General features: G+C 39.4%; 1 protein-coding gene across 13 annotated transcripts in view; it reads left to right on the top strand.

Moving 5' to 3' along the window:
* The first annotated feature begins 7,631 nt into the window (after nt 1–7,631).
* plekha1b (pleckstrin homology domain containing, family A (phosphoinositide binding specific) member 1b) overlaps nt 7,632–27,847 on the top strand; it is an 80,398-nt gene continuing 60,182 nt past the window's right edge. For 12 of the 13 annotated variants that reach the window (XR_010021012.1, XR_010021011.1, XR_010021010.1 and 9 more), the window contains exon 1: nt 7,632–7,804. The gene's annotated coding sequence lies outside the window, so the exon portion shown is untranslated. Of the gene's footprint in view, nt 7,805–8,417; nt 8,503–27,847 lie in introns of those variants that run through there. The other variant, XM_063071884.1, reaches the window with a different exon arrangement.

Here is a 27,847-nt window from a genome sequence, read left to right as displayed (position 1 = left end):
AATTAATACATTATAAATAACAATGTGCATTGTTAGCTGACAAATAATTAATGCACTTTTTGAATCAGAATCAGGTTTACTATCACTGACGTGCACTTAGTGGCAGCTTTATTAGGTACATCTTTCCATCTGCTTGTTTTCTACTCAGCCAGTCATGTGGCAGCAACTCATGCATAAAAAACACATATTCATGGTCAAGAAATTCAAGCGTTGATCAGACCAAACAATCAGAATGAGGAAGAAATGTGACTTAAGTGACTTTGACCATGAAACGATTGTCTGTGCTAGATGGGGTGGTTTGAGTATCTCAGAAACTGCCGATCGCCTGGGATTTTCATGCACAACAGTCTCTCGTGTTTACAGAAGATGGTACAAAAAGCACAAGAAAATCCAGTGAGCGCAGTTCTGCGGGTGAAGATACATTGTTAATGAGAGAGGTCAGAGGAAAATGGCCAGACTGTTTCATGCTGACAGGAAGGTGACAGTAATGCAAGTAACTAAGCATTACAGCAGTGGTGTGCCGTAGAGCATCTCTGAATGCACAACACGTCGAACCTTGTATTGTATTAAGGTACCTAATAAGGTGATCACTAAGTACCTGGCATGAAATTTGTTGTTTTGCAGCAGCAGTACAATACAATAGAATAAATAAAAAATATTCCTCAGATAGTAACATATATTGATTCAAAATCACTGGTGATTATCACATTAATAAAACAGACATGATGCCATGTGAACGTGTTGAGCATTTGTTTACCCATAATACCAATATGAATTTTTAGAATAAGCAGACTCATTATTAAGGCAAAATCAACTCTCCCTGGAGCCCCCCCCCCCCACTTCCCTTTATCAGATTCTTTCCTCCGAAGCCTTTTATCTTTCCAACCCACCTGGCTTCACCTATCACCTTCCAGCTATCCTTCTTCCCTTCCACCCCCTCCCCAACCTTCTTATCCTGGCATCTTCCCCCTTACTTTCCAGTCCTGAAGAACGGCCTCGACCCGATACATCAACTGTTCATTCATTTCCATAGATGCCGCCAGACCTGCTGAGTTCTTCCCACATTTCGTGTGTGTTGCTTTGGATTTCCAGTCTGCAGACTTTCTCATGTTTAAAATTTCACAAATGTTATTAGAATTTGGTTTAGTCATTAAACACAAGAGCAACAGCAGTTTTTATCTCCATATCATTAGGGACCAATGATTGGTTAAAAAAGCAGAACCTCTTAAGGGTGACAGCAGAATGTTTATATTGCAAAGGGAACATTTGATATTTTGAAGAGGTATTCCAGAGAAATGCAGCCAAATTAATATAAACTATAACTCCTGAACTAATAAATCTTGTGCATGCACAAAATGCTGGAGGAACTCGGCAGACCAGGCAGCATCTATGGAAAAAAGTACATTCGACATTTCCGACCGAGATTTTGACTGTACTTTTTTCCATAGATGCTACCCGGCCTGCTGAGCTCCTCCAGCATTTTGTCTGTGTTGCTGGGATTTCCAACATCAGTAGATTTTCTCTTGTTTGAATCTTGTGCATAGCTGCTTCCTGACTCAAACTGTAAATGAAACCTAAGAAACAGCTCTGAACTCAATTTGACAATGATATCACTTGGAGAATAGTGGTTTTTGCACAGTGTGGGTGACAGTGACCACAAGTTTGGTATGACCTGAAATTCAATATTACTTAAGTCTAGCAACTCATAGCACTGTTTCAGGGTACACTTCTGTTATAACAATAGCATTGAAGCATGAAGATTGTGGTTCTCACGGATATAGCAGTCATTGTGTAAATGCAAATTGACTGTGTAGTGAGGGTCTGATTTGGCGGTGGAGAAAGGTGAGAAAGCTGTGGACCTGCTAGCAATTGCTTAACCATTTCTTAGTTAGAAAAACTTGACAATGACTGTAAGCTATTGGCTTATATGAGCTGGGAAATAACATATCCCTGCTCAAGATACGTTGCAACTATTAGGCAGCATGGTAGCATAGTGGCTTTACAATACAGGCAGCTTGGGTTCAATTACTGCAACTGCTAGTAAGGAGTTTGTACGTTCTCCTGTAAATGCCTGTGTTTGCTTCAAGTGCTCCAGTCTCCTCCCACAGCCCACAGACGTGCTGGTTAGTAGGTTAATTGGTCATTGTAAATTGCCCTGTGATTAGGCTAGGGTTAATTTGGGGACTGCTGGGCAGGGTGGATTGAAGGGCCGGAAAGTCCTATTCTGTGCTGTATAAAAATTTTTTTAAAAATTTGCAAATGAAATGGCAGCATAATTCCCTTTACTGATATGAGCTACTCTGGAATAATTTCAAAGGAGTTATTTTCTGTTATCTCCTATTATTGCACAACGATATGATGGATACACATTCGGAATTCCTCTTCAGGTCTTCTTGATAAAAACAGGAGTAATGGTGAGATGTTAAATCTCAGCATCAAATCACGTGCCACCTCTGTGCTCTTCACTCAGATGAATATTTTCATACACAACCTCACACAATAAGCAAAGGCTGTAAGCTTTCTCTTACAAGAAAATATCTGAGACAGACCTCTTATTTATCCCGATATTTTGCACAACCTAATGTTATGTGCATAGCACAGTGCCCAATGCTGACAATAAGGAAGGAGATGGAAAATATACACCCAGTGAAAAGATGGTGTTGTACTGGAAGTTGAAAATTTTCTAACCGTGCAGGCAGTAGCAGGTGAAATTCAATATAGTGATATCAAATATTGAAAATAAAGAAATGATATGCATACTGTATTATAGTGTGAAACTTGTTCTTATGTTAAATTGCATCTTAGCTGATTAATGGCCATATACAGTATTAGTCCATAAAGGAATCACAATGCTGAATATCAGGAGAGATTCTACTGAAACCAGACAATGTTTCACAATCTGCTTAAGAAATGGGAACATGGCTGGGCACCAGGAAATAGGAAAATGGACTCAGGGCAGAAATAAGATCACGAGAGAATTCCCTGGACCACTGGAAGAAACCATAGAAATGTAACAAATAAAGGTCAACGTTGAATTTTTGTCATCTGCACAAGGAAGGTCGCTGCATTTGGATGTTCTCCCTCCCTCAATGCTGTTACAGGATTTGGATCTCGGGCAAAGTTTACAGTAATTGGCGTGGATTGTGGTTTCGACTCTGTAGTCCACATTAGGATGTGTTTCTGGTTTCAAGTTGCTCATTTTTTTGTTTCTATTTTGGATGATTTTGAATCGGGGAGTTCTGTGAATAACAAACACTTAACTGAACTGAATATGCCTGGATTCTTTCGATTTTGTGTCTTATATCAATTGTTTTTCGCTCATTTTTCTTAGTTGCTATTTGTGTGATTTGTTTTTTTTAATTATGCGTGGAGGGAGTTGATGTTTTCCTTTGAATGGGTTCCATGGTTTTCTTTGTTTTGTGGCTGTCTGTGCGGAAAATGAATCTCAGGGTTGTATACTGTACATACTTAGATAATAAACATTTTGAGTACATGTATGCACAGGTGAAAATTAAATCTTATTTGCAGATGCATACCAGCTACATTGCATCTGACAAGTAGTATTCACAAGAAAAATATAAATTATACACAATCTTTACAAGAAAGAACACAATTAGGACAAAAAAAACCCCCGAAGTCCACTGTAGTGCTAAGTGATAAAAGTAGTCACAGTGTTGCTATGCTGAGATGATGATTAAGGTGTGCAGGTTGGTTCAAGAACCAAATGTTTGAAGGGACTGTTGTTCTTGAAAATGATGGTGCTGCATTTCAGGCTTCTGTACTTCCTGCCTGATGGTAGCTGCAAGAAGATGGCATGGCACAGATAGTGGGGATCTTTGATGATAGATGTTGTTTTCATATATTTCAACGCAAACCTTTAACAGTGAGTCATTGGTCCAAGTTAGTGAAAAGGAGAATTATAGAACTGAGACCAAAAAGAATTTCTTCATTGCAAAATGCATTAACACTTTGACTTCCAAGTGAGTAAAGCAAGTGAAATACCTAGAATCAAGAAAACCCAATTCTATGGTGTTCGATTCTGAGCTCTGTCATGAGAAAGGATTACTAAGGAAAGAGAGCAAAGCATTCAAAGGTGTTGGTCAAAGCCTCCTTGAAGGAATACTGGATTCCCACTAATGTCTGGGAAACTCAGGATTCCAACTACTTGAAGTGGAGAACAAGCGTTTTGAATGGCATCAAGAACCTCAAGGCCAGGTGACAGGAATGCACATCTCCTGTGTAAGTGGTTGAAAGTGTGAATGGTCTCACAAACTACCCACTCGTTTGCCCCATTTGTGGGAGATCATGTGGCTCCAATATTGGATTTATTAGCCACTTATAAAACCACAAAATGGAATGGAGCATTCTTGATCCCACGGGCTTTCCTAAGAAGGAGCATCTGATGGGTGTTTTAGAGGACTACAGTCACTATTCCAAGATGCAGGAGCTGACTGTGCCTCTTGTTTTAGATGCTCTGTCAACGCCCATGACGGATAAGAAAACTAAAAATATTTCATGACAATTTCTTAACTTCATATGGCATATCTTATTTTTGAATCATAAACTTTTTACAAATTCATTTTTGTCATCATGTAGAAGTGTAGTGTGTTTTTTCCATATCTATAATATAGAAAGTTTTGCATGTCTGTCCCCTATATGCCTCCAAGAGGACCACAACCTTGTCATGGCTTGGAGGCTTGCAAGCCTCAATGACCCGCAGAGCTATGTTGGCTGGAGTTAAAGCTTTATGCTTTGGGTCTTGGTCGGGTCATCCATGCAAAACAGGTCAACGGGTAGAGGGCAGACAAAGAGAGGTCCACCGGTCCTCCAGGTTCAGGGGTTCAGCTCAGGACTGGTATAAAACAAAATTGTTATGAAAACAACAATGAAGACTCCTTCTACATCTGAGTGTGATGGTACTACTGAGTCTCCAGCTGGGACTTGCATGACTTACAGTGGTGAAAATCGACTGGAAACTACTGACTTGATGAAGGAAGTCCTGAACACAGCCAGAGATGGAAGATCTTCATTGCTGCCCTAAACACCAGTGGCATAATGGGCAGTAAGTAAGTAAGTCCCCCATATGCTCTTCAAATGCTTGGGATTTTCTGTAAAACCATGTTTGCAAGTATTCCCCTCCAATGTTAACATTGAGCAGTATTGTAAACCTTTGTTTTCTATTGGAAAACTCCTGATAATTTAATACAGACTGTTCAATGATAAAATAAGAACTATTTTAGTACACTAACATTTCCTGGGACTTGAAAATCCAATGGATTTCAGAAATCATAACTTTTCCAAAAATGGTAAAGAGAAGGAAGGGCTGGATTAGTTCCCACATAGAGTAGATAATTCAATAAAAATCTCGTGTATGTTGGTGGGAGGGGGGTGGGTTGGGTGAGGGAAGAAAATTGAGAACTGGAGTAAAATGGGGTACCGTCATGAGAGAGTGCAATTTGCGTGTGAATTTGACTGAAAGAGCAAACTCACAAAAGAGGAAAAACTTTAGTTCATAAATGGTGTTGATATGTTTCTCAGTAATTCTGCAGAGGACAGCCTTATGTAGTCATGGCACTGTGGACAGAAATAGAAATCGTTTTGTTCAAATAGTTTAACAACAGCTTTCATATGAATAGCTATATGCATAATGGCTACTGGCCAAGTTACTGGAGGATCTGTTTGCTCATCTTTGAATAGCTGATTGGGATTTTTAATTCTCCATATAAATATCTATTCAGGCAGATAGTCCCTGGACTTAATATCTCATTTGAAAGCTGACATCTGCAACATTGAAACAGGGCCTCACTCAGAGTTGCACTGATGTCTGAGCCTGCATTATAAGATCAAACTATTGATGATGCTTCAACTTTCACAGTTCATTTTAGAATTCCATTATTTTAGTGAACTTAATATTTAAAAAGCAATGCCTCGGTGAGTAGAGATGTGAAAGAAAGAGAGGTGCACACTTTGCAAATTCCCCTCAATTTACATTAAACATAGAAACATAGAAAATAGGTGCAGGAGTAGGCCATTCGGCCCTTTGAGCCTGCACCGCCATTCAGTATGATCATGGCTGATCATCCAACTCAGAACTCTGTACCTGCCTTCTCTCCATACCCCGTGATCCCTTTAGCCACAAGGGCCATATCTAACTCCCTCTTAAATATAGCCACTGAACTGGCCTGAACTGTTTCCTGTGGCAGAGAATTCCACAGATTCACCACTCTCTGTGTGAAGAAGTTTTTCCTAATCTCGGTCCTAAAAGGCTTCCCCTTTATCCTCAAACTGTGACCCTTCGTTCTGGACTTCCCCAACATCGGGAACAATCTTCCTGCATCTAGCCTGTCCAATCCCCTTAGGATTTTATACGTTTCAATAAGATCCCCCCTCAATCTTCTAAATTCCAACAAGTATAAGCCTAGTCGATCCAGTCTTTCATCATATGAAAGTCCTGCCATCCCAGGAATCAATCTGCTGAACCTTCTTTGCACTCCCTCTATGGCAAGAATGTCTTTTCTCAGATTAGGGGACCAAAACTGCACACAATACTCCAGGTGTGGTCTCACCAAGGCCTTGTACAACTGCAGTTGTACCTCCCTGCTCCTGTACTCAAATCCTCTTGCTATGAGTGCTAGCATACCATTCGCCTTTTTCACCACCTGCTGTACCTGCATGCCCACTTTCAAAGACTGGTGTATAATGACACCCAGGTCTCATTGCACCTCCCCTTTTCCTAATCGGCCACATTCAGATAATAATCTGTTTTCCTGTTTTTGCCACCAAAGTGGATAACCTCACATTTATCCACATTAAATTGCATCTGCCATGAATTTGCCCACTCACCTAACCTATCCAAGTCACCCTGCATCCTCTTAGCATCCTCCATACAGCTAACACTGCCACCCAGCTTCGTGTCATCTGCAAACTTGGAGATGCTGCATTTAATTCCCTCGTCTAAGTCATTAATATATATTGTAAACAACTGGGGTCCCAGCACCGAGCCTTGCCCTTACCCTTACCCTTATCTTGTTGGCTACTATTTTAAGATAGCATATTTTTACCAGATCTATTATTTAAGATTACATTAAATAAATACATATTTACAACATTCTATATCATTATCCACAAAGGTAGTAGGAATAGGTTCTACAACTCTTGCTATAATCAATTACATTGACTTTACGGGCTCAAAGAGACTGCAAATGCTGGAGTCTACAGAATGTAAAAAAAACTACTGAAGCAACTAAAGCTTTCATTTGGGGAAACAGATGGTCGACACTTATGGTCCCAGAGCCTGTATCAAGACTGACCGGGCAGAGGGAAGAATCTACCTCAATATAGCAACACTTAGCACTACAATGGAATTCTTTTTATTTTGTTCTTAATTGTGTTCTTTCTTATACAAAATCCGTATAATTATAATACGTTTTTCTATGGATGCTGCTGATCTGATACCATATGCTCGTGATGCTGCTAAAGTAAGTTTTTAATTTGCACCGGTACTTGCGCACATGACAATGAACTCCATTTTGACAGCAGCGCACAGATAATTTCCGAAACCCTCAGCTCGGTGTGCACTACAATCCCCAGAAAGCTCTACGGGGGCAGATGACGGCATATCCGGTTTGCAAACGACCTCTTGCGAGGATGGGGAGTGGGGGGTTCGTTTGACCCGGAAAAAGAGCGAGAATTACGAGGTGGTCGCTGGTCGGTCGGATGCTGGTGCGGTGACGGCTGCATCTCCGTGGGAGACTCTCGCCAGACCAGAGCCGGCTGACAATTTTTCGCTGTGGGTGTCGCTCGGGTGAGTGTCACAACAGCCAGGTGTGCGGCGGCGGCTGCCGAACCGCACCGGGGGTGAGAACTGGTGTCTGCCCGCGAAGGTTGCCGATCTGATGTGGGTGCCGCTCGGCTGACTGCAAAGCCGGCCTCGCTCACCCAGCCTGTCGCTGTCTCCACAGCCACGGGATACCTCTCAATATAGGTGTGCGGACTTCGACACTTTCACTTGTAGGATATCTCTAGACTCGGCTATCATAGTTCTTGGAAACTAATATAACTAACCCCGCATTATACGATTGTGGAAACAAGTGGTTTGTCACCGAGGCTTGCTGTTCTATGTCTTTAATCTTGCGCACATTTTGTTTATTACCCCCCCCCCGCAAACACCATTCCCCCTAGTTATTACTGCATGCACCCCACATTCTGGGGATGTTGGTTTATTGCACAGAAAAGAAAACAAAAAGTAACAGCTCTCCGCATCATTCGACATGCTGTTGTTGAATAAATGACGCCCGACCTGTTGCTGCCTCTGACCATTGGTGCACGCTTTTTTTCCGCGGATAGTCTCTTACGTTTTTTTTTTGTCGGCTGCTTTGCTCTCTGGCATTGAACATGTCGAATCCAGCTGTGGAGTAACGACTTCATGGCGTTTACTGGCATTTATCGTGGATATTGTGAACCTTTGGCTAGTTAGACCTAAAGCTGTAGTTCATTCTGAGGGTAAGATTGACTTTAAGGCTAGTGAAGCTTGAGATAATTTGAAATTTCTTTTAATTAATTTTAATTATTTTTAGTTCATTTTAAGTGTACTGTTTAAGGGAAAAAAATCAGTAATTTATGTTTTAGCCCTTGTGAACATCAGATGTTTAACAAGTTCAAAAGTGATGGTTGTTAAGCCTGGGGGTGTGGTTTGCTTGCTCTCGAAGCATTTGTGGGGTGGGGTGCGGTGGGGAGGAGGAGGACTTGCTATTTTCAGTGGCATTCAAGAACTGGCTGCAGAGATCAAGTTGTCGCTGCAAGTGAGAGCAGAATGGTTATTGCATGTAGCCTGTTGCTTATGAGGTGATGTAGACAGAATTTAGTCCAGTTGATAAATGCTGTAGTTTTGAAGCCCTGGGAACATTGTGAAAATGACTTGGTAGTGAAGTATTCCAAGGAACAGGACAGAATGGGGAAAATTGCAGAAGGGGAATTCCTGAAAAGATTAAGTCATGATGTAAGTTTAATGGTGCAGATTTTGTTTTGTGATGGTTATTTATAGACTTATTATCAAAGTTAGATAAACACTCGCAAAGTCAATACTGTATAATGTTAATTATTCTGTTGATTAGGAGAAGTAGAACAAATGTACTGAAGGCAATGAGAACTTAGACAGAATTTTTTCCAGAACAGTGTTTTAGACTAATGCCAAAGTGGGTTTTGTGATTAATTGGTAATAGTTTGTCCCTCATTTGATAGTGTGAAACACCTTGAAAATGGTGATGTAAATTTATTTTTTTATTTAAGTTTGGGGAAGATAAGGGGTAATAATAAAGTTTTCATCATTCTATGCAGTAATTTAGGCAGATTTGTTATGGGTAAAAGCCTGTAAATTTTAGCTGGAGATGCTTATAAGTAATACTTTTCAAATTTCATATGCAACATCACAAAAAAATGGAAATTTTGCTGAGTCACAGGTATGAAAGTCATAAAGGGAATGTGATAAAAGTTACAGAGGAAGCAAGTATGTATAACAGAGTAACAAGAATGACTCAGTCATTTAAAGACATATTTGCAATTATAAACAATTATAAGAGAACATCAGACCTGCTAAATGTTCAGAATCACATTTTTAGAGTAGGAATATGAAGAAAATATGTAAAGGAATGTAAAATTAATAATGGAGTGGGTTCATGTTCAATGTTTTAGAAATAATAAGATGGAGAGAATAATCCTACTCAAGAAGGATCACTAGGACCTAATGATTTTCATTCTATAATAAAGTAATTGTAGAATTTGCACAAATATTAGCTATTTTCCGGAACACTTTATGTTCCACAGTTTGATGGCTTGAATGAAAAACTAGAACATTTTTAGTAACGATTGATTTTCATAGGTGAATAGCAATCGTTTCAAGCAGAAAGCTCAGATTTAAGGATTGTCAGAAGAATTAGAAATGTTGTGGGTAAATCGATATAGTGCAGCAGGTAGTTGAGATTTGAACCTGAAATGGTGATGCACTCAGATATGTTGGTGGCCTTCAAGAAGGAATTGACTAACACTTGAAAGAGGGAAAAATTGGAGAGAATTAGTAGGGGAGTAGTAGTTACTGGATTGCTTTTTGAGCAGGTCGTTGTGCAGATTAAAATGGTTTTCTGTGTTGATACCATGACATCCATGCTTGCAGAGGATACTGTTCATAGACGTCGGAAGCAGAAGTGGAGTGGGCTGTCTTGACCCCCTAATCCCGTACTGTTAGTCAATGAGATGTCTATTCTGTAACCTAGCTCAACAATAACATTTTCCATTTACACTGCATTTTAATACATCAAATCATCTCTGTAGATCAAATAAAAATTACTGTAGAACCATGAGGTATTACTCAAGCTGAGGAAAGGAGTGCTTTTGGCATAAACTCATTTTATATCATTGATGTGATTTATTCAGAGCTCTGAACAAATCTCGATGATGATAAATGGGTTTAGTATTTTGTTTGGGGAGGCGGGAGTGGGGAAGGATGCCTGATTTGCAAGACATCAACTTCTGCCTCCGTTTGTATATAAAATTTACTAATCACAGATTTGAAGTTGCCCAGTGTCAATTACCATTTCCTAACTTCTGGCATAATTTGCATGTATAAGTGCATCCTAAATTCATTTCTGAAAGGCATGGTTCAGATTCTTGTATTATGGCCATAAACAGCAAAGTTGTTTTCTCCTGCTGGGTTTTAACCCAAGATGTTGGTAGATGTCCTCATTGGTAGACAGAACAGCATCCATGATGGAGTTGGCTGAATCTAGCACTCTCTATGACCTTTTGAGTTCCTGTCCATTGGAGGCTGTGCTGCAACCAGTCAGAATCTTTTCACTGTACATCTGTAAGTTTGTCAGGAATCTTTTACATGTTGAATCACCAACAGATTTTTTTAGTTTCCCCTCTCTCTCCCCTCTTCTATTCCCCACTCTGGCCTCCTACCACTTCTCACCTGCCTATCACTTCCCCCTGGGTCCCCATCCTTCCCTTTCTCCTATGGTCCACTCTCCTCTCCTATGAAATTTCTTTCTTTCCAGCCCTTTACCTTCCCTACCCACTTGGTTTCACCTGTCACCTTCCAGCTAGTCCTACTTGCCCTCCCCCCACCTTTTTGTTCTGATATCTAACCCCTTTTCTTTCCAGTCTTGAACAAGGCTCTTGGCCTAAAACATCGACTGTCTATTCATTTCCATAGATGCTGCCTGGCCTGCTGAGTTCCTCCAGCATTTTGTGTGTGTTGTTTTGGATTTCCAGCATCTGCAGATTTCCTCATGTTTAGATTTTTTAATCTCGTCTCTGTCAGTTTCCCCTCAATATCAGATGTATTGTATTCCCTGTGATTTATAATCACCTCAGGGAATACCTTTCTACCTTGACTAATCACTCTTAATTCTTGGAATCCAGGTATCCTTTATGCTGCACTTCCCCCAGGTCCAAATAAATTGTCTTAAGGTGTGGTGCTTGGATCTTAAAGTATTGCTTTTGGTGTACAGAGTAAGGTTTTAATATAGATGTAAGAAACTTCTCTCCTCTAACAATTTTAAGTATGACATCTCTCAAGTCTTACTGAATTCTCATCTAAGTTATTTCAATTATATGCCTGAACATTCCTGTCCCTGCCTCCCACTGGCATTTTGAATTTGCTTTTCATTGTTTGAATAGCCTTATCTTTTTGTTTTGGGTCCCAGATCGAAGACCCTTCCCTTTATTGATATCTGTCACATTTTTTTCTTTGTTTGGTCCATTAATATATCTTCATAATTTTCTTTCAATTTGCAGTGCATGCCTTCTGTTTTTGATATTCCTGAGTATGTTTCCATCTCTCATGTAATTAATAAATATAATGAATAGTTTTGACCCTGACGCATCCATGTCAGATACTGTGAGTCACTTCATACCAACTGGTGGACCTGCTCATTAGCACTTCACTCGATTGAGGCAGATTGAATATGTGGGAAAATTAATGACTGATGAAATTTGTAATGAAGAATGTGCATTATGAAAAAATATTGCAGTTGTGTGTAAACTGTATTGGTCTCTACCGTTTGTTTGGATTCATCAGTTGAGTGGAGAGAGGGAGTCCGTTGCAGGGAAAGCAGCTTCTCTTCATATTGTCTTGCCCTGGCTTGTGTATGACTGCTAGGATGCAACATCCGTGGTTGATCCTGATCAAGAGAGGACCTCTCCTATAATTCAATAGAATTCCATTAACTTCTTGGATATTTAAGTAGAGTCCTGGTCCAGAGCTTACCTTGCAACTTTTTGGGAGTATTAGGAAAGATGTATTAATCTTCAGAGGGTATTGTTTAGATTCACTACATTCTATTTCATTTTCTTTAAAATGACTGTGATCTACTGCCATGATGTGATCGAAATAAAAGATTTAAAACCATAGAGGGTGCATGGCAGTTACAAGTAAACTGTTTCTGTCAAATGGAAATCAGCAAGTGATGTAATTGGAGATTTAGCGAACTAAGCACATTAGTTTTCATAAAAGTGGCGGGGAAAAGCTGAGGCAATTGAAACTTCCTGTATTGAATGTAATGTTGTTTTATAGGGGGAATCGAGGAAGCAATTTCAGTTTAGTTTCATTGTGTTCATTTCTAATTGTGCCATAAGCTGAGCAGTGGAGCACAGAAACAGGCCCTTCGGCCCAACCTGTCCTTGCTGACCTATCTCTCTCAACTCCTTCTAGTCATGCATTTATCCAAATGTTTTTGTTGTACCTGGCTCAACCACTTTCTCTGGCAGCTCATACTATGCATGCACCACCCGCTAAATGAAGAGTTTGTCCTCAGATCCATTTTACATTTCACCTTAAACACATGCCCTCCGGTCTTTAGTTCCTCTTCCCTGGTGGGAGGGAAGAAACTGTACATTCACTTTATCTGTACAGCTCCAAAGCTGCCCCTCAGTCTCCTGCGTTCCAGGTAATAAAGACCTAGCTTGCCCAGTCACTCCCTGCAACTCAGTTCCTCAGGTCCTGACAGCATCCTCTTAATCCAGGACACTTCAATGTTAACCACTTTGGTAACATGAAGGCAGATTTTCTTTTCTGAAGGATGTTAAAGAACCAAGTGGTTCTTTTAGCCAAAATCTGATTGGTCCATGGTTATCCTTATTGATGCTTTTTATCATGCCAGGTTTGCTTGGTCATTAAAATTTATATTACCCAGCCTCTGTGGTTGGATACAAACCCATGTCTCTGCACCTTTAATCCAATAAATACTCATTTGGTGCTACCAAAAGGTTTGAATAGAGGGAGCTGATGTGAAAATTAATTTGTGATTGTAAATCTTAGTCCCAGTATTTGTTTTCATTATGCTTTTTGATACTTTGAGTTACAGTGTACAAAATATTCACTTGAGGTTGGAAAATGCACGGAGCTGATGTCTTTGTTGCCTCTTTTAAACTTGTAGTCACCAAAGTTAGTTCAAAGTAAATTTATTATCAAAGTACATATGTCATCACATACAACCTTGAGAATTATTTTCTTGTGGGCATACTCAACAAATTTATAATAGAATCAATGAAAGACTGCTCCAACTTGGGCATTCAACCAGTGTGCAAAAGACAACAATGCAAGTACAAAAGAAAGAAATAATAAGCAATAAATATGGAGATCATGAGATGAAGAGTCCTTGAAAGTGAGTCCTAAGGTTGTGGGAAATTGCAATAATGGGGCAAGTGAAGTTGAGTGAAGTTATCCTTTTTGGTTCAAGGGCCTGATAATTGAGGGGTAAAAACTTTTCCTGAACCTGGTGGTGTGAGTCCTGAAGCTCCAGTATCACCTTCCTGATGCAATTGTAAGATACAGATCCATTTGGGAATTGTTGTGACAAGTTTCATATTGCCTTTTAGGCTACTGGTAAAAGAGTGAGGGAGAATTGACTTGAATAGTTCCATTTTATATGGGCTATCGTGTTTGAAATATGTGACTTGACTGTAGATATGGCAATGGTTGTTACAATTATTTGAATGTTAATACCCAATAAATTCTAGCTCATTTACTGAGATGTTGCCATTTTAAAAAAAATGCCTGAATTCCACGTTTCCTTTTAAAAACAGTCTTATAATTAATGCTTCTAAACTATCTATTTTGTTTTCATGGAAAGAGAGTATTTTTAAATCAGTTTTAGATGGTGAAGTATTTGAAACGAAGACAGGAAACTTGAAAATGATCCTTGTGCATATTGAATCTTGCTATCGTGTGTTTCAGAAATTGTGAAGTATTTGATGGCTTTTGAAAATGTTTATTTTGTGAACAGATTTCAGATTTTGCCAAGGCATGCTACTTGGAAATTAAATCAATAAGATGGTTTATACATTGTAGAGTGAAAATATGCCAGTGTCTATTCAAGTGTTTAGATAAGTTTTCAAACAAAATATATTGTACTATTTTATTGCAAGTGAGAAGGGGGAGAAATCAATTCTACTTTCATTAAATGTTCGTCTGACATTTTAATTTATTTGTGCTGTATAAGTATAATGAAGAAAGTTGCCTTTGTAGGCAATTTTGAGTGTGAGAATGAGATGAGCCTTCTTGAATTACCATGGCCTTTCAGGAGAACACTGCAATAAAACGCTGCAAATCTGACACATTCGGGAATTTTGGATGTCATTTCTAATAACAAATCCAGTTTTTAATTGGTTTTTTTGCACATTACACAGTGTTAAATTTTCTAGTGAATGGAAAGGGGAGACTAAAGAAAGTGTGGGAGCTAGGGTCCCAGTGTGAAAAGGGATGGTGAAAAAACATTGCTTGCTGAGTCATATACAGAGCCATTGGGATCTCTGAATCGTCAAATAGTGAATTATCAGGGTTGTATTGTATATAAATATGACCCTAAAGGCCATAACTGACTAAACATTTAAATTACAAAAATGCTTGGTATTTTGGTACCAAAATTATGAAAATAACATTTATGAACTTGAATTGCTAGGCTTTTTCTGGATATGCATACTGGCAGCTGTCAGGACCAAAACCTCCTTTTTAAAAATTTCTTTTGTTTTTTTTCCCTCCAGATCTTGTTTTGCTGTGTTTCTCTGTCAGTCTCTGCCTGCTTTTCGCTACCTTTACTGGAGCAAGTCAGTTGCTTTGGTTTCTTTTTATCTTCGAATTTATTAAATGATTTCTCCATCTCCCTTGATCCTCTCACTACTTTGTTGCCTCCTTCAGAACACTAAATCATGATTTCGTCATTTGAATTTGTTAATCACCAGTCCTCGTAGAGGGATCAGAAGTGGAAAGTGTAAGCAATTTCAAGTTCCTGGGTGTCAACACTTCTAAATCTATCCTGAGCCCAACATATCGATGCAGTTACAAAGAAGGCTCAGCAGCGGCTATGTTTTATTAGGGGTTTGATGAGATTTGGTGTGTCCCCAAAGACACTCGCAAATTTCTGCAGACGTAGCATTCTAACTGGCTGCGTTACCGTCTAGCTTGGAGGATCCACTGCACACGATTGGAAAAAGCTGCAGAAATTTATAAACTCATCCAGCTCGATCATAGGCACTGGCCTCTCCAGCATTGAGGACATCTTCAAAAAGGTGATTCCTCAAAGAAGGCAGCATCCATCATTAAGGACACCCATCACCCAGGACATGCCTTTTTCTCAGTGCTACTATCAGGAAGGTGGTACAGGAGGAGCCTGAAGGTGCACACTCACAAACCAAATAGCTTCTTTCTCTCCCACCCAATTTCTGAATGCACATTGAACCCATGAACAATACCTTAGTACTTCTTTTTTCCTCTTTTTGCACTTATTTAACTTTTTTTAATATATATGTACTTACTATAATTTACAGTTTTTACTATGTCTTGCAATGTACCGCCGCATAACAAATTTCATGACATATGCTGGTGATCTTAAACCTCATTCTGATTCCTGAATTAATTAGCTGAGTTGAATTCTCTAACCTTTTTGTGCTCACTACAGTACCACTCCTTCCTTGCCAGTGGCAGAACAATCGGTCCCTTTTCATTTTGTGCCTTGAATGTTTGTTTTGTGGTAGTCCCTTGCCATCCATGACCTCGTGTGGATGAAAATTATTGCCACTCTGACATGTTTGTGTGGTAATACTGTCCTTACTGCCAGTGTATTCCAGTGCTTGCTTTGTGTATTTCTGCAACAAATTTTTACTGCTAAGTCACATTTCTCTTTTAGGGCAATTTCCCTTTGTTCCTCTATCATTGGAATCTACCTCCAGTGTACTTCAATTTTGATTTCCAACGCAAATATCAGAGTCTTCGATCTCAACCATTATCTGTGAAATTTTCTACTTGCACTATTCTGTTGATTCGTGATTACTGCAGATCTTTTAGAAGTCCTGTCAGAGACCGAACTTTGATTTTAAAAAGTAGATAAATAAGTAAATAATTCCATGGCGTTTACGTGCTAGTGAGGCCAGAACTAGGAAGATTATAGAGTTTAACACTTGGCTAAAGAGTTGGTCTAGGAGGGAGGGCTTAATATTTTTGGATCATCGGACTCTCTTCATGACCTGTACAAATGGAATGGTTTGCACTTGATATTCAAGCAGGAAGGTTTGTTAATGCTGCACGGTGGGGTTTAAACTAGAGTCGCAGGGGTTGTGAACCGCAGTGCCGGAACAGATAGTGGAGAGGTTGTAGAGGCAGATGTTGGTAAGACCTCAGACAAAGTTAGGAATCAAAAGGTTAAGCATAGTGCGACTAGTGACTTGAGCTGCATGTATTTCAGTTTAAGAAGTAATGTAGGAAAGCTGGGTAGTAGAGCTGAAGATGAGTTAGCTAGTTTGCAAACAGAGGCAATATGTAGTGAGGAGAGGCTGTTGATGGGACAAAATTGCAGTCAGTAGGATGAGTTGCAACGTAAGAGGCGGACGAAATCAAGAAGGATGAATACAGGACTAAAGGTGTTATATTTGACTGCACGCAGTATAGGGAATAAGGTAGATGAACTTGTATCACAGTTGCATCCCACGGTTTGGAAAGAGGTGGCTGAAAAGATTGTGGGGGCATTAATAATCTTTCAAGAATCACTAGATTCTGGAATGGTTCTGGAAGATTGGAAAATTGCAAATGTCACTCCACTCTTCAAGAAGGGAGAGAGGCAGAAGAAAGGAAACTATGGGCCAGTTAGTCTGACCTCAGTGGTTGGTAAGATGTTGGAGTTGATTTTAAGAATGAGGTTTCAGGAGACTTGGAGGCACATGGTAAAATGGTCACCATGGTTTCCTCAGGGGAAAATCTTACCTGACAAATCTGTTGGAATTCTTTGAAGAAATAGTAAGCAGGATAGACAAAGGAGAATGGGTTGATGTTGTGTACTTGGATTTTCAGAAGGCCTTTGACAAGGTATCACACACCAGGCTGCTTAACAAGCTATGAGCCCATAGATAAAGCAGTGGCTGATTGGCAGGAGGCAAAGAGTGGGAATTAAAGGGAGCCTTTTCTGGTTGGCGGCCAGTGACTAGTGGTGTTCCACAGGGGCCTGTCTTGGGACCGATTCTTTTTATGTTAGATGTCACTGATTTGGATGATAGAATTGATGGCTTTGTTGCAGAGTTTGCAGATGATATGAGGCGGGGCAGATAGTTTGGAGGAAGTAGAGAGGTTACTGAAGGACTTAGATTAGGAGAATGGGCAAAGAAATGGCAGATAGAATACAGTGTCAGGAAGTGTATGTCATGCACTTTGCTAGAAGAAAAGAAAGGGTTGGTTGTTTTCTAAATGAAGAAAAAATACAATAAAATGAGACAAAAAGAGACTTGGGAGTCCTTGTTCAGGATTCCCTGTAGGTTAATTTGCAGGTTGAGTCTGTGATGAGGAAGGCAAATGCAATGTTACCATTCATTTCAGAGGACTAAATTATAAAAGCAAGGATAATAATGTTGAGACTTTATAAAACATGTGGGGACTCATTTGGAGTATTTTTGAGCAGTTTTGGGCCCCATTATCTTGGAAAGGATGTGTAAAACTGGAGAAGGTTCAGTAAAATGATTCCAGGATTGAATTGCTTGTCATATGAAGCGTTAGATGACTCTGGGCCTGTATTCACTAGAATTCAGAAAAATGAAGTGTGACCTGATTGAAACCTCTCGATTGTTGAAAGGCCTTGATAGGGTGGATGTGCAGTGGATATTTCCTATGATTGGAGAGTCTAAGACCAGAGGGGACAGCCTCAGAATAGAAGTGCATCCTTTTAGAATGGAGATGGGGAATTTCTTTAGCTAGAGAGTGGTGAATCTGTGTAGTTCTTTACCATAGGCAGCTATAGAGGCAAGTCTTTATGTATATTTAAGGCAGAGGTTGATAGATTCTTGATTGGCCAGATCATGAAGGGATATGGGGAGAAGGCAGGAGATTGGGGCTGAGAGGAAATTTGGATCAGCCATGATGAAATGGCAGAGCAGACTTGATGGGCCAAATGGCCAGATTCTGCTCCTATATCTTGTGGTCGGTAATCTTTCCTTTCAGTATGTGTTTTATCTGCTGCCTTTGTCTTTGAATTTTTTTTTCACTAAAAATATAAATTGACTTTGCCAGTTGATGTTTCATTACCTTAAAACTGAAACCCATGATATAAAATTTTTGTGTCACTGGAAGGTTAATTATAATGTGGTAATGAGTAAGAAATTTAATTATAGTATAGCAAGTTGTGCTGCTTTATTCGTGGAGCCAACTGAGTGTAATTAGGTTTCAAATGCTGGGCATGTGAAGTTTGCTTATTCTTCCCAACGGATTTTGGCCATGGTATTGGTGTTATGTCTCAAGTGTCTTAAGATGTTGGCTGTTTGTAGCCCAGTTCTCAGTGCAAGAGTAAGAAAAATTCCAGCAGGATATTTTTATGGTGTTGGCCTTTCATTGGAAATAAAGAAATACTGTTCTAATTGTACAAGGTATTGGTAAGCTTGCCCCTGGAGAATCTTGCAGAGTTTTGTTCCTCTATTTAAGAAATGATTTTCTGGCATTAGAGGCAGTTTAGAAGAAGATCACTTGAGTTAATTATTAGTTTAGAAAGGTTGTTCTGTCAAGAGCAGCTAAAGTAAAATGTATATTCGAAGTTTAAAAGATGTGGGTGATCTTATCGATGTATATAACATCTTTAGAGGGCAATACAAGTAGATGTCAGCATTACTATTTGTGGAAGATTTTTGAATCAGTAACTTGGTGGTCTATTATCATCATGATTACCAAGGTACAGTGGAAAAACTTGTGTTGCAGACTTCGTTCAGATCAACTAATTACAACAATACAGTGAGGTAGTACATGGTAAAGCAAGAACATAGTGTAGAATAATGTTACAGTTTTAGAGAAAATGCAGCTCAGGTAGGCATTAAGACGCAAGGTCCTAACGAGACAGTTTGAGGTCAAGATTCCATCTTGGGTGGTAACATGATTTCAAACTTTTGTATCTTCTGCCTGATGTGACCGGAGAAGAGAGAACATCTCAGGGTGGGTAAACTCTGATTTTGCTGGATGCATTACTGAAAAAGTGAGTAGTGTAGAAAGAGTTCATGGAGGGGAGGATGGTTTCCGTGCTGAGTTGTATCCATAATGCTGCGGTTTCTTGGCGTCATTGGCAGAGCAGTTGTCATTGAAGTTGGGGAAGGCAGTCATTTAAAACTGAGCTGCACTGCATATTCTGGCATGCAGTGATGAATTATTGAATTCTCTACTGCAGAGTATCATTTGAGGTGTTTAAAGAATTGGTTAACTTTTTTTGAATGGGGAATTGAGGTCTGTGTGGAACTGGCATAGAAGAGGAGATGATGCTTGAGGCTCATCAACCATGATCACACTGAAAATGGAGAGACTTGAGAAGCTGAGTGGCCTGTTATTTTCTTTTGTGGCCAGAAGATCCTGTTAAGGTGATGAATACTAAATGTAGCATATTGTACACTGATAATGTGAAGTTAATGTGTTCACTTTTGAATGTCATAAGTTCAGAAATACAAAACAAATTACTTTTGAATTATTAAATTTTTGAATTCCTGATTAACAGTGGTATAATCTGGCATCTGAAAGCTTTTTTTTAAAACAGTAGCTGAAGGTGTTAAACCACCTCATTCCCAGCAATTCATTTCATCATCTAATTTAAGTCTAAAGTATTCTTTAACTTCAGAGATGTTTTAATATGAATGACCAAGAAAACTACAAAAGTGGGAATTTTTTTTTGCAATACTAGTCAGCTCAAGCAACATTTGTGATATCTCTTTTCACAGATGCTACCTGATCTGCAGGGTTTTTCCAGTATTTTCTGTTTTATTTCAGATTTCAAGTATCTGAAGTTTTCTAATCAACGTTCTTTTCCACTTTCATCTCGGCTGAATTTGTATTTTTCTAGTCCATGGAAATGTATGTAAAAATACTGTGTGTGTGTGTGTTTATGAAATCTTTTTGAAAGCTTGTAAGGTAGTAGATAGAAACAGTAGTTGGCATAAGGAAAATAAGTGGCTCATGAATCCTTAACTTGTAATAATATAAATAGACTTTAAGGGCATGATACTTAAAAATAACTTTTGAAAGAAGTTTTTTGTTTTCCTCCAAGATGCCTGCCTTGTGTGGTCTTTTTATTTCCACTTGTAAAAGTTATTTAATGTTAAAAAGATGACCAAGATGTAAAGTTAAATTTATGCAGATTTATTGTAAGTTCTAGTCTCAGTTGTATATAATTATCTGTCTAGTTGTAGATTCTGTTGATAGCTGCTCAGCAACAAACAAAAATAGCTTGAACACCATTGCCTCTATATCCAAGTTATTGTGTGTAACTTGTGCATTTTTGTTCTGTAACACATGTGCCTGCCACCATTGTGATTATATAGTAACTGTATATACTATAACTCCTTAAGGCAAATAAGGAAAATACCTTCATTTAAATATTTTAAGAGTAAATCAACTGAACTCAAAATAGAGCAGTTATTTTGGGAAGGAGGAAAAAGTTCTTCCTCAAGTTATTGGTTTTATTCCAAATCAGCAATTCCCAATAGAGATTGTTTGTGCACCTTGTGATTTAATTGCACACAATGTATTGTTTTTCCTGGCTCCCTTAATTCCTGACTTCCCCATCCAATGCTATATATAGTCCTGCCATTTTATTATTTTAATGAAGTAAAGATTTCCTATTAAAAGATGAATCTTCAGTATACTTGAGTCAAATGAATATTATCTGGTCATTTGCCCCCATTATTAGCTCTGTTCATTTGATTTGTTCCATTGGCTTCATTGTGAAGGAAGATTTGATGCACTATATTGGGAAGCTGCATTTTTATGCTGTCGCTAAAAATGGCCCAGACTCTCTGCATGGGCTAAAGTGTTATTCAACATAATTATAGTAATAAGCTGTAAATTAAGATCGTTAAAGATCACTGAGATTAAGCGATAGCAGTAAGCATAAAACCTTTTTGGTTTCACTGTAGAGTGAGGAGGATCATTTGCAATTGCTTTTTGTCGTATTTCCCATATTCTCTGTGTGTATCTATTCATTCATCGTTCTGTTTCCTTTAGTCAGTTGAAAAAAACATTTTGCTCTTTGGGTAGTCAGAACTGCCCAACGCATCACTGGCATCAGCCTATCCGCCATCAAGGACACGTAGAAAGGAGACACTAAAATCATGAAGGATCCCACCTTTGTTGACTGCTCATGGACTGTTTTTCCCACTCCCATCATAGAAGAGGCTATGCAGCATGCACACCAAGGCCACTAGACTCAAAAACACAGTTACTTTTTCCAAGCAGTCAAACACTTCTAACGACTGACCCACCACTACTTTATTATTTCCTGTCAATTGCCTTGTGTACAGTCTAGTGACATACAATCAATGTATATAAGCTATCTTACGTTTGTACTGTTTTATTATTGTGTTCTTTACCTTTTGTGGCGATTTTTGTGCTGCATCAGATTTTTGTAACAATTATTTTGTTCTCCTTTACACTTTTGTACAGGGAATAACATTAAACAATCTTGAATGTTAGAGCAATATTTTCAGTTCTGTAACAAATAGTGCTTTTAATATAAAAAATGAAAGAAACCAAGGGAGGTGGTACTTTGGGTAATTGGGGGTAGAGATTTTATTTGAAAGGATGAGTTGAAGATGGATCTAAAAGGCGAATGAATTCTTCTTCATTGGAGCTTGAGTCTTGAAGGTGCAGATGCCCAAAGTACTACCAGTGGAAGGGAGACAATTCAGGTGTGGCAAGATGGATTTAAATGAGACAATGCAGGTGGCTTGTTTCCATTGCCAAGAAACATTTCTTAAATTCCATTTGAAGTGATTGTTACACATTTCCTCACATTTATGATTGTGACTGCACTTTATTTTTCTAAATTTGTGAAAGAAGTTTAAGTGTAATCAGCATCGAAGGAGGGCATTTGGCCCATTGTGTGGTGGCAAAAACCTAGATTTCCAGCTGTTGCCATCTGCAGCTTTTTGAAAGGCCTAGTTGGTACCTATTTAAATAGGGTTAGAGTTTCTGTCTTTGTTATTCCTTTTGGCAGTGGGCCACTCTGTTCTTCCCACAAACCATAGAAAAACCATAGAAACAACAGCACAGAAACAGGCCTTTTGGCCCTTCTTGGCTGTGCCGAACCATTTTCTGCCTAGTCCCACTGACCTGCACACGGACCATATCCCTCCATACATCTCCCATCCATGTATCTGTCCAATTTATTCTTAAATGTTAAAAAAGAACCCGCATTTACCACCTCGTCTGGCAGCTCATTCCATACTTCCACCACTCTCTGTGTGAAGAAGCCCCCCCCCCCCATGTTCCCTTTAAACTTTTCCCCCCTCACCCTAAACCCATGTCCTCTGGTTTTTTTCTCCCCTTTCCCTCAGTGGAAAAAGCCTGCTTGCATTCACTCTATCTAGACCCATCATAATTTTATATACCTCTATCAAATCTCCCCTCATTCTTCTACGCTCCAGGGAATAAAGTCCCAACCTATTCAACCTTTCTCTGTAACTGAGTTTCTCAAGTCCCGGCAAAATCCTTGTAAACCATCTCTGCACTCTTTCAACCTTATTTATATCCTTCCTGTAATTTGGTGACCAAAACTGAACACAATACTCCAGATTCGGCCTCACCAATGCCTTATACAACCTCATCATAACATTCCAGCTCTTATACTCAATACTTTGATTAATAAAGGCCAATGTACTAAAAGCTCTCTTTACGACCCTATCTACCTGTGACGCCACTTTTAGGGAATTTTGTATCTGTATTCCCAGATTCCTCTGTTCCACTGCACTCCTCAGTGCCTTACCATTAACCCTGTATGTTCTACGTTGGTTTGTCCTTCCAACGTGCAATACCTCACACTTGTCAGTATTAAACTCCATCTGCCATTTTTTAGCCCATTTTTCTAGCTGGTCCAAGTACCTCGACAGGCTCTGAAAACGTTCCTCACTGTCTACTACACCTCCAATCTTTGTATCATCAGCAAACTTGCTGATCCAATTTACTACATTATCATCCAGATCATTGATATAGATGACAAATAACAATGGACCCAGCACTGATCCCTGTGGCACACCACTAGTCACAGGCCTCCACTCAGAGAAGCAATTTTCTACCACCACTCTCTGGCTTCTTCCATCGAGCCAATGTCTAATCCAATTTACCACCTCTTCATGTATACCTAGCGACTGAATTTTCCTAACTAACCTTCCATGCGGGACCTTGTCAAAGACCTTACTGAAGTCCATGTAGACAATATCCACTGCCTTCCCTTCATCCACTTTCCTGGTAACCTCCTCAAAAAACTCCAATAGATTGGTCAAACATGACCTACCACACACAAAGCCATGTTGACTCTCCCTAATAAGTCCCAGTCTATCCAAATGCTTGTAGATTCTGTCTCTTAGTACTCCCTCCAATAACTTACCTACTACCGACATTAAATTTACTGGCCTATAATTTCCTGGATTACTTTTCGATCCTTTTCTAAACAACGGAACAACATGAGCCACTCTCCAATCCTCCGGCACCTCACCTGTAGACAGCGACATTTAAAATATTTCAGCCAGGGCCCCTGCAATTTCAACACTAGTCTCCTTCAAGGTCCGAGGGAACACCCTGTCAGGTCCCGGCGATTTATCCGCTTTACTTTTCCTCAAGACAGCAAGGACCTCCTCCTTTTCGATCTGTACAGTTTCCATGATCTCACTACTTGTTTCCCTTGACTTCATGCCAGTTTCCTTAGTAAACACAGACACAGAAAAACCTATTTAAGATCTCCCCCATTTCCTTTGGTTCCGCACATAGCCGACCACTCTGATCTTCAAGAGGACCAATTTTATCCCTTACAATCCCTTTGCTCTTAATATACCTGTAAAAGCTCTTTGGATTATCCTTCATTTTGACTGTCAAGGCAACCTCATGTCTTCTTTTTGCCCTCCTGATTTCTTTCTTAAGTATTTTCTTGCACTTATACTCCTCAAGCACCTTATTTACTCCCTGCTTCCTATACACGTCATACAACTCCCTCTTCTTCTTTATCAGAGTTGCAATATCCCTTGAGAACCAAGGTTCCTTATTCCTATTCACCTTGCCTTTAATCCTGACAGGAACATACAAATTCTGCACTCTCAAAATTTCTGCTTTGAAGGCTTCCCACTTACCGATCACATCCGTGCCAGAGAACAACCTGTCCCAATCCACGCTTTTTAGATCCTTTCTCATTTCTTCAAATTTGGCCGCCTTCCAGTTAAGAACCTCAACCCTAGGACCAGATCTATCCTTGTCCATGATCAAGTTGAAACTAATGGTGTTATGATCACTGGAACCAAAGTGCTCCCCTACACAGACTTCTGTCACTTGTCCTAACTCATTTCCTAACAGGAGATCCAATAAAACCTTTGGATTTATTAAGTTAACTCTTAGTTAATTAATAAGGGCAATTATTTCAAGCTAAATCCTCATGATTTTGTATATCTCAGTTAAAATTTCCTCCAACCTACTTTGATGTGGAAAAAGCAATTGTAGACTGACCTGTCCCTCCCCATAAATGTAGTTCTCCATCCTCAGCTATGTTCTGGTGCATCTCCTCTGCATCTTTTGTATAGTTCTTGTAACTGGGAATGGGCAGTAAATGGTGACTTTGCCAGTGATGCCTAGTTTGTGGAAAAATGAATAAAATGATAAAACCCTGCTCTTCCCATTCATTTGTATAGTTGTGAATGTGTCTGGCCCCAGCATAGATTTCCATGCACCCAATTAGCCAGTCTGTCAATGTGCTAACGATCTATTTATCCCTTGTGTTTCTGTCTTTTAACCATTTGCTTTTCTTTCCCAGGAAATTACCTCTAACGTCTTGAGTGTTAATTCTATTTAGGGGGAAAAAAGAAAATCTGTTTGGAAACTTTTGAAAGTCCAAGTTCTTCATATCTACTGGTGCATCTTTCTCCATTTGGTTTGTTTCAGCTTCAGAAAAAAACAAGCAGATTTATCAATTAAGTCGGACAAAGCAGTAATAATAAGAGGCTCATTAGGGGGACAAGCAGGAGATTCTGTGGCCGTGAAAGAGATGTCCGGGTGGTATGTTGTTTCCTGAGTACTGGAGGTGAGGATGTCTCAGAGCAGCTGCAGAACATTCTCAAGGGCGATGGTGATCTTAGTGCACACTGGCTTTAATGACTTTGCTAGAAAAGCGGAATGGATGAATGAGTGGCTGAGGATCTAGTGTAGGAGGCAGGGTTTCAGGTTGTTGGATCATTGGAACTTCTCGGGGCAGGAGTGACCTCTACAAAAGGGACATGTACAAGAGTAAGATGATGTGAACAGGTAGGAGCTTCGCAATAGACACAATGTGATGGAGAAGTTGAAGTGTGTCTACTTTAGTAATAGGAGTATCTTGGGTAAGTGATGAACGAGAGCATGTATCAGTACATGGTCTATAACACTGCGGGCATAACAGAGACTTGGTTGAGAGAAGGAAAGATTGAATGCTTAATATTGCGGGTTTTGATGTTTTATAAAAGATGGAGAAGGAGATAAGAGATGGTGGGTTGCAGCACAGTGCGCCTTGTTGGGCCAGAAGGGCCTGTTCTGCACTTAATTTTTTAAATTTTATTTAGAGATAATGAGTAGAACTCAAAAATAAGAAAAGTGTATCACTCTGAGATTATTCTACAGAACTACATCTCCCGCCCCCCCCCCCCCCCATAGCTACTGGGACATTGAGGTACATGAATACAGGCAGATTAGGGAAAGGTATAAAATAACAGCTTTCCTAATAAAGTCTGGGACCTCCTTAGTGAAAAAGGTTTAAATGGAGTAGAATTTGTTAGGCGCATCCAGGAAGATTTCTTAAATTAAAATGAAGATAGTTCAACGAGAGAAGGGACTGTATTGGATCTGGTTTTGGGTCATAAGCCTGGCCAGGTAACTAACATTTCAGTAGGAGAACTGTTAGGAATAATGATCACAGCTCCTTAAGTTTTAAGATAGCTATAGATAAGGATATATAAAGACAAGTGTTAAATTGGAGTAGTGCAAATTACAAGATTATTAGGAGTGAGAGTTTGTTGGGAACAGGTATACCTGGTCAAGGCCATATCTGACATATTAGACCAACTGCAGAGATTGTACGACAGATATGTTCCAGTAAGAAGGAAGGACAAGAATTGTAAAGTAAGGGAACTTTGGATATGGAGGGAGACAGTGAATCTAGTGATAAAGAAATTGTCTAAATGTAGGATTTAGAATGCTAAAATCAAAGCCTTTGAGATTATAAAGAAACCAGAAAAGAACTCAAGAAGGGAATTAAGAAAGCCAGGAGGGAGTAGGAAATGCCATTGGCAAGTAAGTTTAAAGAGAATCCCAAGGCATCTATACATCAAAAGCAAGAGAATAACCTTTGAAAGATAAAGGAGGGAACATGTTCTTGGAGGCGGAATGTGTGGGTGAGGTCCAAAATTAGCATCAGTATTTACAAGGATGTGGAATTAAGCTTGGAGCATGCTCATGTGCTAAGACATTTTGACTTGAAGGACGCAGTGTTGGGCCTCTTGAAAAACATTAAGGTGCATAAGTCCCCAGGGTCTGATGTGATATACCCCAGGCTATTGAGAGAGGCAAGAGATGATATTGCTGGGTCTTGACCGATAGTTTTGTATGCTCTCTAACCATAGATGATGTTGTGGAGAACGGACAAATAGCTGATGTTGTTCCACTATTCAGTTAGGGAAATAGAGATAATTGAGGAAGTAATTCTCAAGTTGGTGGCAAGGAAGTTTCTGGAGAGCATAATCATTTGGAAAGCATGGACTAGTTAGGAGCAGATGGCTTTGTCTTACTATTAAGAGATATTTTTCAAGGAAGCGACGAAGGTCATTGATAAAGATGTGGATGTTATCTGTGTGGATTTTAATTAGACTTTTGACAAGGTCATTCATGGGAGGTTTATCCAGAAAATTAAGATGCATAGGATGCATGGTAATTGGGCTGTTTAGATTCAGAATTGGCTTGCCCAAGAAGACAGCAGTTAGTGGTCAATGGGACTTATTCTAGCTGGTAGTCTATGACTAGTGGTGTTACACTGGGATCTTCATTGGGTCAGCTCCTGTTTGTGATGTATGTAAGTGACATGGATGCAAACATAGATTAGTGGATTAGTAAATCTGCAAATGATAAGATTGTATAGTGTAGAAAACTGTCAAAGGAATAGTGGCATATATAGTAGATCTGTTGCAGATATGGGCTGAGAAATAGCAGATGGAGTTTAACCCAGCCAAGTGTGAAGTGCTGCGTATGAAATGTAAAGGGACAGAATGCTTATGGCAAGGTCCTTGATAGTGTTGATGTATGGAGGGAATTTGGGGTACAAGTCCATAACTATGAAAGTAA

The sequence above is a fragment of the Mobula hypostoma genome, chromosome 19 (genome assembly GCF_963921235.1).
Source record: "Mobula hypostoma chromosome 19, sMobHyp1.1, whole genome shotgun sequence".
Taxonomy (NCBI): Eukaryota; Metazoa; Chordata; class Chondrichthyes; order Myliobatiformes; family Myliobatidae; genus Mobula; species Mobula hypostoma.
Note: the sequence above shows the minus strand (reverse complement) of the source record. Positions and strands in the feature narration are given on the sequence as shown.